Here is a 9907-nt window from a genome sequence, read left to right as displayed (position 1 = left end):
AGCTACCTTATATCATGCAACGCTCACAATAGAGCTACTCACTGGCTTGCTTATATAAGCTATCGATCAAGGTGTAACTACATGGGCTGCTCACAAAAGCTGTCAGGTATCCGACCACTCAAGGATTACCTAGCCACTGGTAGGACACACAAGACCATTGCCCGGGACTCAATCACATGTATCGCATCCATTCTGAACTCGGACCACTCAACGAGTTCGGACTTCTTAATTCCTAGTGACATGTCACTTGTATCCTAAACTATTCCTAAGGTTCAAACGGGGTTTTTCTCACTTGCACATTGTGCCTCTATTGCACTTGCTTGTGACATCGTGGATAGCGACCATAATATCATTCATGCTTACAATAGTACTATTAGGCATAGCATACATAATAAGCAATAAAATAATTATCCCATAATGTTAACACAACAGAACATACCATATTGTCACATTATTTACACATGTACTTACCTCGATATAAAAATGATGGTAACCGAGCCTAATCAACGTATACTTTATTCTTCCCTCGATCAAGACCCAGTTCACATTTTTCTTGATCGATAATGCCAAATTTAACTTGTTTATTAATCACATTACACAATTCAATCCATAATTCATGCTTTGGTAAAATTACTTTTTACCCCTATCTTTCCATTTATTTACGATTTAGTCCCTAGGCTCGTAAAATGAAATGCATGCATTTTCTTGGTTACCTGACCCTAGCTAAACATTTACTATGCTCATATCAGCCAATATTTTCCTTTATTTCACATTATTACTACTCACTTTTACACTTTTACAAACAAGTCCCTTTTTCAGGTGTTTTCACTAAAAATCACCTAGTAAAAGATGTTTATCATGCATCAAACATTCATATTCCTCCATTAATCAACAAAATACATGCATGCTACACATGGGTCAAATTTCAGACATTAACCCTAGCTTAAAATATAGCTAGAAATGGGTAGATCATGCTTCAAAGACTTTAAAAATACAAAGAACATTAAAAATGGGGCTAGGAAGCACTTACAATCAAGTTTGGAAATGTTGAACAAAACCAAAACTATGGCTATTGAGAAATTCAGCTAGCACTTGGAGAAGATGGACACATTTTTGCTTTGATTTTCCCTTTTTATTCTTTTAATTACCAAATGACCAAAATGCCCTTAGGGTTTTTCTTTCAATTTTTTACTATGCATGTCTATTTTTGTCCAAAATTATAAAAATTGGTTAAATTGCTAATTAAGACCCTCTAATTCCTAATCTAAAGCAGTTTTATACTTAAAGCTTTTAGAATGCAAGTTTTGCATCTTACTCAATTTGGTCCCTAAAGTTAAATTAGACATTTTATGCATATAGTTTCTTCATGAAACTTTCACATAAGCATGCATTCATATCATAGACCTCTTAAGAATCATATAATAATTATTTCTATCTCAGATTTGTGGTCTCAAAATCACTGTTTTGACTAGGTCTAATTCGGGATGTTACAACTCTCCCTCCTTTAGGGATTTATGTCCCCGAAAATCTTACCGATAAAAAGGTTTGGGTACTGTTTCCTCATAGCCTCCTTAGGCTCCCATGTAGCCTTTTCAACCCCATGTCTTTGCCATAAAACTTTCACAAGAGCAACACTTTTGTTTCTCAATTGCTTGACTTCCCGAGCTAGGATCTTAACAGGTTCCTCACCATAAGTCATATCCAGTCTGATTTCAACCTCTATCGGTACAATCACATGTGAGGGATCCGATCTATATCAGCACAACATGGACACATGAAACACATCATGAATCTTTTATAACTCAGTCGACAAAGCCAATCGATAAGCAACAGGCCCTATCCTTTCAATAATCTCATACGGTCCTATAAAACGATGACTCAACTTGCCTTTTCTACCGAATCTCTAAACCTTTTTCCATAGAGATACTTTCAAGAATACCTTATCCCCGACTTGATACTCAATTTCTTTCCTTTTTAAATCTGCATAAGACTTTTGTCTATCCAATGCCACTTTGAAACAATCACGAATTACTTTCACATTTTCCTTGGTTTCCTTAATCAAATCTATTCCATGAATCTTATTGTCCTTAAGCTCAGTCCAATACAGTGGTGTACAACATTTACATCCATACAATGCTTCATAAGGTGCCGTTTTCAAACTCGACTGATAACTGTTGTTATAGGCAAATTCAACCAAAGGTAAGTGCTTTTCCCAACTACCTTGGAATTCAAAAACACAACATATGAGCGTATCTTCAAGTCTCTGTATTACTCTCTCTGATTTTCCATCAGCCTGTGGATGAAAAGCGGTACTAAAATTCAGCTTTGTACCCAAAGCTTCTTGAAACTTCTTCCAAAACCACGAAGTGGATCTCTATCCGAAATAATCGATAAAGGTTCTCCATGAAGTCTCACAATCTCAGAAATATACAATTCGGCTAACTTATCAAGTGAATAATCAACGCGTACTGGTATAAATTGAGCTGATTTAGTCAATCTATCAAGCAGAACCCATACGACATCTTTCTTTCTTGACGTTAATGGCAAGCCTGTCACAAAGTCTATAGTAATTCGGTCTCATTTCCATTCGGGAACTAAAATAGGCTAAAGTAAACCTGAAGGTACCTGGGTTTTGGCCTTTACTTGTTGACAAATCAAACATTTCTTTACAAACTCGGATATATCTCTTTTCATACCATTCCATCAATACATTTTCTTTAAATCATTGTACATTTTCGTGCTACCCAGGGTGAACTGACATACCCCTGTTATGAACCTCATGCAAAATATTCTGAATCAACTTAGCATTCTTCGGAACAAAAATCCTTCCACGGAACCTCAGGCAACCATCAGAATCTTTATGAAAATCTGATTCACTGCCCAACTCACACTGAGCTTTCTTAGCTTGGAACACTTTATCAATTTCCTGGGCATCACAAATCTATTGAAGAAAACTCGGTCTAGCTCTTAACACTACTAGAATTGCACCATTATGAGATAGGGTTAGCAGTGCATTCATAGCTCTCAAAGCAAATAGAGACTTTCTGCTCAAGGAATCGACAACCATGTTAGCCTTACTGGGGTGATAATCAATCACAAGTTCATAGTCTTTTAACAATTCCAGCCATCTTTGTTGCCTCAAATTCAAGTCCTTTTGAGTCATCAGGTACTTAAGACTTTAATGGTCTGTATAGACATGGCATTTTGATACGTGATATTCGTGACAGGTTTTAAATATTTATGAATGAATCGTTCTTGAGACTAACTTATTATCATGATTAAGGCAAGTGTACCTATCGAACAGTAGTATAGTTCAGTAAGACTAGATTTGTCGAACCCAAAGGAACCACGAGTACTAGTATTTACTTCCTTTTTATTATCTAGCCTAAAAGTTAAGAGGTTTGGTTATCTAAACTAAGAATGCATAGAAAGAAAATTTGGGAAAATACTTTTGGGAAAATTTGATTGATTAAGACAATACCTAAGGAAAAATCTACCTAAACTTCACTTGTTATTTAACTCTAAATCAGACGATTTATTCATTTGACTTGATCCGTAGAAATCCCTAAGTTATATTATTATCTCTCTCAAGACTAATAACGTCTAACCCTAGGTTGAATAATTGAAATCTCTTTCTAATTAACACCCTAGAATTGCACTAACTCGATCTATGGATTTCCTTATTAGGTTTCACCCTAATCCGACAAAATCTTGTCACCCTATCTTTAGGTGCGCAATAAACTCCGCTTAATTATGACAATTTTACTCTTAGACAAGGTCTATTCCTCCTCTAAATAAGAGCATTAACTTGAATCAATATCCTGGAATATTAAAACAAGAATTAAGAACACATAATTAAGAACAAGTTAAATACTTATCATACAATTCAGATAATAATAACAAGATCTGTCTTAGGTTTCATTCCCCTTAGGTATTTAGGGGGTTTAGTTCATACTTATGAAAGAAAACATCTCAAAACTATAAAGATAACAAAACATAAGAAAACCCAAAAACTCCTGAACTGGAAAGGAGATCTTCAGTCTTGATGATGAATCCGGTTCTGAGATGGATCAATCGGCTTTCCTTGAGTAATTCATTGCTTCCTACTTCGCGTCCTCTTTCTAAGTGACTCCTCAGGTGTTTAAATAGGCTTTAGAATGCCTAAGAGCCCCCAAATTGGCCTTTTCTGAATAGGGTTATACTTGGGCTCGGCAGGGGCACGCCCGTGTGACACGTCCGTGTGCGATTACTCTAGCCCGTGGTCAAGGCTATTGAACAGGCACGGGCGTGTAGTCTACCCGTGTAAGTAGTGCTTCGATCCTACCAAAGGGACACAACCATGTAACACGCTCGTGTGAGAAAGTCCAGGCCGTTTTGATTTCTCACGTGGGTCCATTTTCTCCATTTTCGGCCCATTTCTCACTCTTTTTACTCTCCTATGCTCACCTAAGTATAAAACATGAAATTAAAGGATTAGGAGCATTGAATTCACCAAATATAAGGAGAAATCATCCATAAATGTGCTAAGCATGGGATAAAAATATGTATAATTTATGGTTTATCAAATCCCCCACACTTAAGCATTTGCTTGTCCTCAAGCAAAATCCTCAACTCACAATCAAAATAAATTCTTCTCAATTTATAATCCCTATCAATAATATCTCAAAATAATCCATAAGTATTCATACATTGAAAATTCAAATAAAAGTACATCAAAGTTTCAAACATTCCAAGTTGAGCATTTTATCACGAAAACATAGGTGTCTCCCCTTATCTAAGTGATTACCTTTGATCAAAATATCGCAGAGTTTAACATCCTCACTAAAGATTCACTCAAATCACTCAAGGTGTTTAAGGACATCAATAAAAGCACTCATTAGTCAATATGAAAAGTTATTACCATAGGCTTCCTTGAAAATCAAATCTCCACCACTATATATTGAGCTGATACATCAATCAAAAAGGTCTTTTTAGAGGGTTGTAACGTTGCTTTGGTTAGGGGGTATGGTCAAAAGTTGAAAGAAAAGGTTAGAATCAAGATTGAATTGAAAAATTACCTAGTTAGAAAAATGACTAGTCATTAGTTGAATACAAGTGAGCTTTTTCTCAGAATATGAAATTAACATTCAAGCTAAAAAACGACGAATTACAACTAATATGTATTGAAGAACTCTTTTATTTTTTTAAGAACAAGTCAAATACGTAGAAGAGAAAAACATAGCTAAGCAATTAGTTCAAATCATATCTTGAAAAAAATAGGGATCAAATTAGGGGATTTCAACAATAATGGGTTATGGGTTAATATTGAGGGTAAATCAATTAATGGCTTGTTAGGCTCAAAGGGGTTCACTAAGGGTTAATTATGAAGGTAGGCATTTGTGGAGTGAGTGGGTTAAACCTAAGTGCTTTTATCATCTTGACATATCAAATCAAATGGTGTGGTCTTGACATGCATAATCAAGCAAGTTCTAGAATAACAAATCAAAACTGACGCACTCATAATAAAAGTGAGCATGAAAGGAGTAAAATATGCTCTAAAGGCTCAAAATCTCACAAAAAATATGGCTTTTTGATGTTCAAACTTGTGAATTTCAACTTAAGATAATATTTAAACTTAGGGAAACAACTTAAAAGTTTTTAATTCTTCAAAAATCAACTTATCATGCTTGATTCCCTAATGTCTTAAAGTTTAAACAATCAATGCATAAATGCCTATGTTTTAATTCAAGACATATAAATAAAAATCATAAATTAATTAAAATTCATTCTAATAGTGATATGAGTGATTCACATGAGAGTAAGACACAATTCAAGGATTTCTAATGATGATATAAAAGACCCCCCAACACTTAATATGTACATTGCCCTCAATGTAGAAAGATAGATATATTGAAAAAGATAGATATATAATCATAAGATAGGGAGAGAAGTGAAACTTCTTGAATGATGAATGAACTCCTTGAATTGGAGTTATGGAGAATAATCGACCAAAGCAATGATGAGGGTGGAGGAGGATACTCCAGCGGTGGTAGAGGTTCATTAATCCATGTCTTTTGCCCCTAGAATTTTTATTTCCTATTTGATGATGAGCTTTGGAGCTCTTTATGACAGTGATAAATTCAGGAACTCTTTAGGAGATATACTGAAGCATAATTACTCATAATGAAATAACCAAAAAATAAAAATTGTAAAAAATTAGGATAAAATAGTATTAAAAGGAAATAAAAAATAATAATTTCAAAATATAGAGATAAAAATAAAATAAATAATAGGTGTTTATAAAGAAATTGGGGCACACGGCCGTAGGGCACGCCCGTGTGCTCTCATTTCAGCCTGTGCATTTTGTGGTTTTTGAAATTAGGCGCATTGGTGTGCACGGCCATGTTGCACAGCCATGTCGATCTCCGTTCGCTTCTCCGATGCCTGTGTATGTAGGTGCACGCTCGTGTTATTTTGACAAGCTCGACCACAGTCAATGGGCACAGTCGTGTCGATTGCCCGTGTTACTTTTCCAGGATTGCCCACGGCCACGTCGCACAGCCATGGAAACTTTATCGGATCCCATGATGGGGAAACGTTTTTTCTTTGTTTTCAAACGGCCGTATCGCATGGCCGTGTTGCGTCCCGTGGTATGTGCACGACCTACGGAACGCCCGTGTTCCTGGCCGTGTGGTGCTGGAAATCCTGTGTTCAGTGACTTAGTTAGTGAATTAAATGTTAAAGACTAAAATTTAAAGAAGTTAACACCGTTAGTGCTCGGGGTGACTCCCGAGAAGCGCTTATTTATAGTCTTAAGCTGGACTTACCTTTCTTCTGCATGGTCAAGGTGGGGCGAGGAGTTTACACTCCTTATCACTGCTATCAATTTTATCAACATAAGGTTTAAGAAGAGTATTGTTTACCTTAAATGTGCCGAATTTGGGATGAATTACCTCGTTGCACCATATGGGAAAATATTGAGTACCGTAAGAGGAATTTCTTCATTAGGTTCAGAAGTGGCAATGTGAGGATTTGCTGCATCTAGTAGTACTTTGTCTCCAGCTTTAAGTTGATTTGGTGCGACATTGAGCTCGTCCTGGCTCGGTTTCAATTTATCGGGTGTTTTTGATTTCTGTGTCTGCCATTCATCTAGCTCCTCAATTTGTAGCCTTCATTCTTCATAGATAGGTCCTGTGATGTTGCTTGAACACGGCTCGTGTAGGTTCTTCGAACTTATTTCCTGCAAAGTAGGTTGCAATACGTGGTCAGTTTTAGTAGGATGATTTATACAACCACCTTCAATTTTCGATGTGTTACTTGAATTACGAGCTTGAAGGGTGATTGTTTCGTCTCCCACACGAAGTGTGAGTTCACTTGTGCCAACATCAATAATGGTCCTAGCAGTCGCTAAAAAGGGTATTCCTAAAATCAGAGGTGCGTTACTATCCTCTTCCATGTCTAGAACAACAAAGTCTAATAGGTATATAAATTTATCGATCTTAACAAGAACATCTTCAATGATACCCCTAGGAAATCTAATGGTTTTATCAGCCAATTGAATACTCATCCTAGTTTGTTTGGGTTTCCCAAGACCTAGTTTTTTAAACATTTTATAAGGCATAACATTAATGCTTGCCCCTAAGTCAGCCAATGCATTATGAACATCTAAACTACCAATTAAACAAGGAATCGTAAAACTCCCTGGATCTTTCAATTTGTTGGGTAGCTTATTCTGTAGAATGGCTGAGCAAATTGCATTCAACTTCACATGCGACGCCTCATCCAACTTTCACTTATTTGTTAAAAGCTCCCTTAAGAATTTGGTTGCATTTGGCATCTACGAAAGAGCTTCAATAAACGGTAAGTTAATATGTAACTTTTTTAATAATTTAAGGAATTTAACGAATTATTCTTTGTGCGGTCTTTCCTTGTCGAGTTTGGGTATGACACACGAGGTTTGTATTCTTTACTTACCGGTTTCTGGTCATTGTGGTCCACCTCACCCTTACCTTTACTTACCACAGTTTCTTGCCTCGGTTCTGGTTCTGGTGCCACTAACCCATCCTCATCTTGAATGGTAATTGCATTGATTTGCTCCCTTAGGTTAGATTCTGTGTTACTCGGCAAACTACCTTGTGGTCATTCATATATCAGTTTGGTGAGTTGGCCTATCTGAGTTTCGAGCCCTTGGATTGACGCTTGTTGATTCTTAAGGGCTGTCTCGGTATTCTGGAAATGAGTTTCTGACACCGAGATGAATTTTGTCAACATCTCCTCAAGGTTCGGCTTCTTTTCCTACTGGTAAGGTGGTTGTTGAAAACCTAGAGGATGTTGTGGCCTTTGATTTCCTTGACCACCCCACTAGAAATTGGGATGGTTCCTCCAACCTGCATTATAAGTGTTACTATATGGGTTATTTTGTGGTCTAGAGTTATTGTTACCCATATATTGGACTTGTTTCTCCTCGATGCTAAGGTTGAAGGGTTGATATTCTATGTATGCTCGTCCTCTATTCGAACCACACCTCATCACTATATGTACCTGAGTAGAACCACACAAACCATCAATCATTCTATTTAAGAGTTCTACTTGGTTAGATAGCATAGTAACTGCATCCAGGTTGAAAACACCAGCTGCTTTCGTCGGCTTTGTCCTCATAACTTGCCACTAATAGTTATTCAGTGACATCTCCTCAATAAATTCGTAAGCCACCTCAGGTGTCTTATTATTGATAGTTCCATCAGCGGCTGCGTCAATCATCTACCGAGTCAAAGGATCTAGGCCATTGTGAAATGTTTGAACCTGTAGCCAGAGTGGTAACCCATGGTGAGGGCATCTTCGTAAAAGATCCTTATATCTCTTCCATGAATCGTAGAGTGTTTCTAAATCCATCTACAAAAAAGAGGAGATATCATTACGTAATTTAACTGTTTTAGCCGGCGGAAAATATTTTAATAAAAACTTTTCGATCATTTGTTCCCAAGTAGTGATTGATTCTTGTGGCAACGAGTTCAACTACGAAAAGGGAAACAACTGAAGGCGAATGGCGTCATCAGAAATGCCATTAATTTTAAAAGTGTCACAAAATTTTAAGAAATTCGCCAAGTGAGCGTTGGGATCTTTGTCCTGCAAACCATCAAACTGAACAAACTGTTGGATAATTTGAATGGTGTTAGGTTTCAGTTCAAAATTATTTGCAGCAACAACAGGCCTAACTATGCTTGATTCAGCTCCTGTTAAAAAAGGTTTAACATAATCATACATAGTACGTGGAGCAGGATTCTGATTAGCAACAACCGCAGTATGTAGCGAATTTTCTTGGTTTTCAGCCATCTCATCGGTTGTGGTTGAAGTATTGCCATATTGGTCTTCCTTTGTGTATCGTAAGCTTCACCTTATTTCTCTTCGGTTTCTACGAACTGTGCGGTCGATCTAACCGTCAAAATGTAGTGGTCCTGATGGGTTTTTTCTGGTCATGAACTAGAAAAACCTGTCAAAAAAAAAAATAAATGAAGAAAAGAAAATTTAAAAAAATAAAAATAAAAATTTGAATTGCAAAATAAAATGGCTAAAGTAATAAAAATCGATTGTTCCTACTATCCTAGCTCCCCGGCAATGGCGCCAAAAACTTGATATGTGATATTCGCAACAGGTTTTAAAGATTTATGAATGAATCGATCTTGAGACTAACTTATTATCACGATTAAGGCAAGTGTACCTATCGAATAGTAGTATAGTTCAGCAAGACTGAAATTTGTCGAACCCAAAGGAACCACGAGTACTCGTATTTACTTCCTTTTTATTATCTAGCCTAAAAATTAAGAGGTTTGGTTATCTAAACTAAGAATGCACAGAAAGAAAATTTGGGAAAATACTTTTGCGAAAATTCGATTGATTAAGACAATACCTAAGGAAAAATCCACCTAGA

At 36.5% G+C, this 9907-nt stretch overlaps 1 non-coding gene across 1 annotated transcript; it reads left to right on the top strand.

Annotated features, from left to right (window-relative positions):
• The first annotated feature begins 8797 nt into the window (after positions 1 to 8797).
• LOC128284559 (small nucleolar RNA R71) lies at positions 8798 to 8904 on the top strand. Its single transcript, XR_008274983.1, has one exon. It is a non-coding gene; the product is annotated as a small nucleolar RNA R71 (small nucleolar RNA).
• The last annotated feature ends 1003 nt before the right edge of the window (positions 8905 to 9907 follow it).

Source organism: Gossypium arboreum, chromosome 11 (assembly GCF_025698485.1).
Source record: "Gossypium arboreum isolate Shixiya-1 chromosome 11, ASM2569848v2, whole genome shotgun sequence".
NCBI classification, from domain to species: domain Eukaryota; kingdom Viridiplantae; phylum Streptophyta; class Magnoliopsida; order Malvales; family Malvaceae; genus Gossypium; species Gossypium arboreum.
Note: the sequence above shows the minus strand (reverse complement) of the source record. Positions and strands in the feature narration are given on the sequence as shown.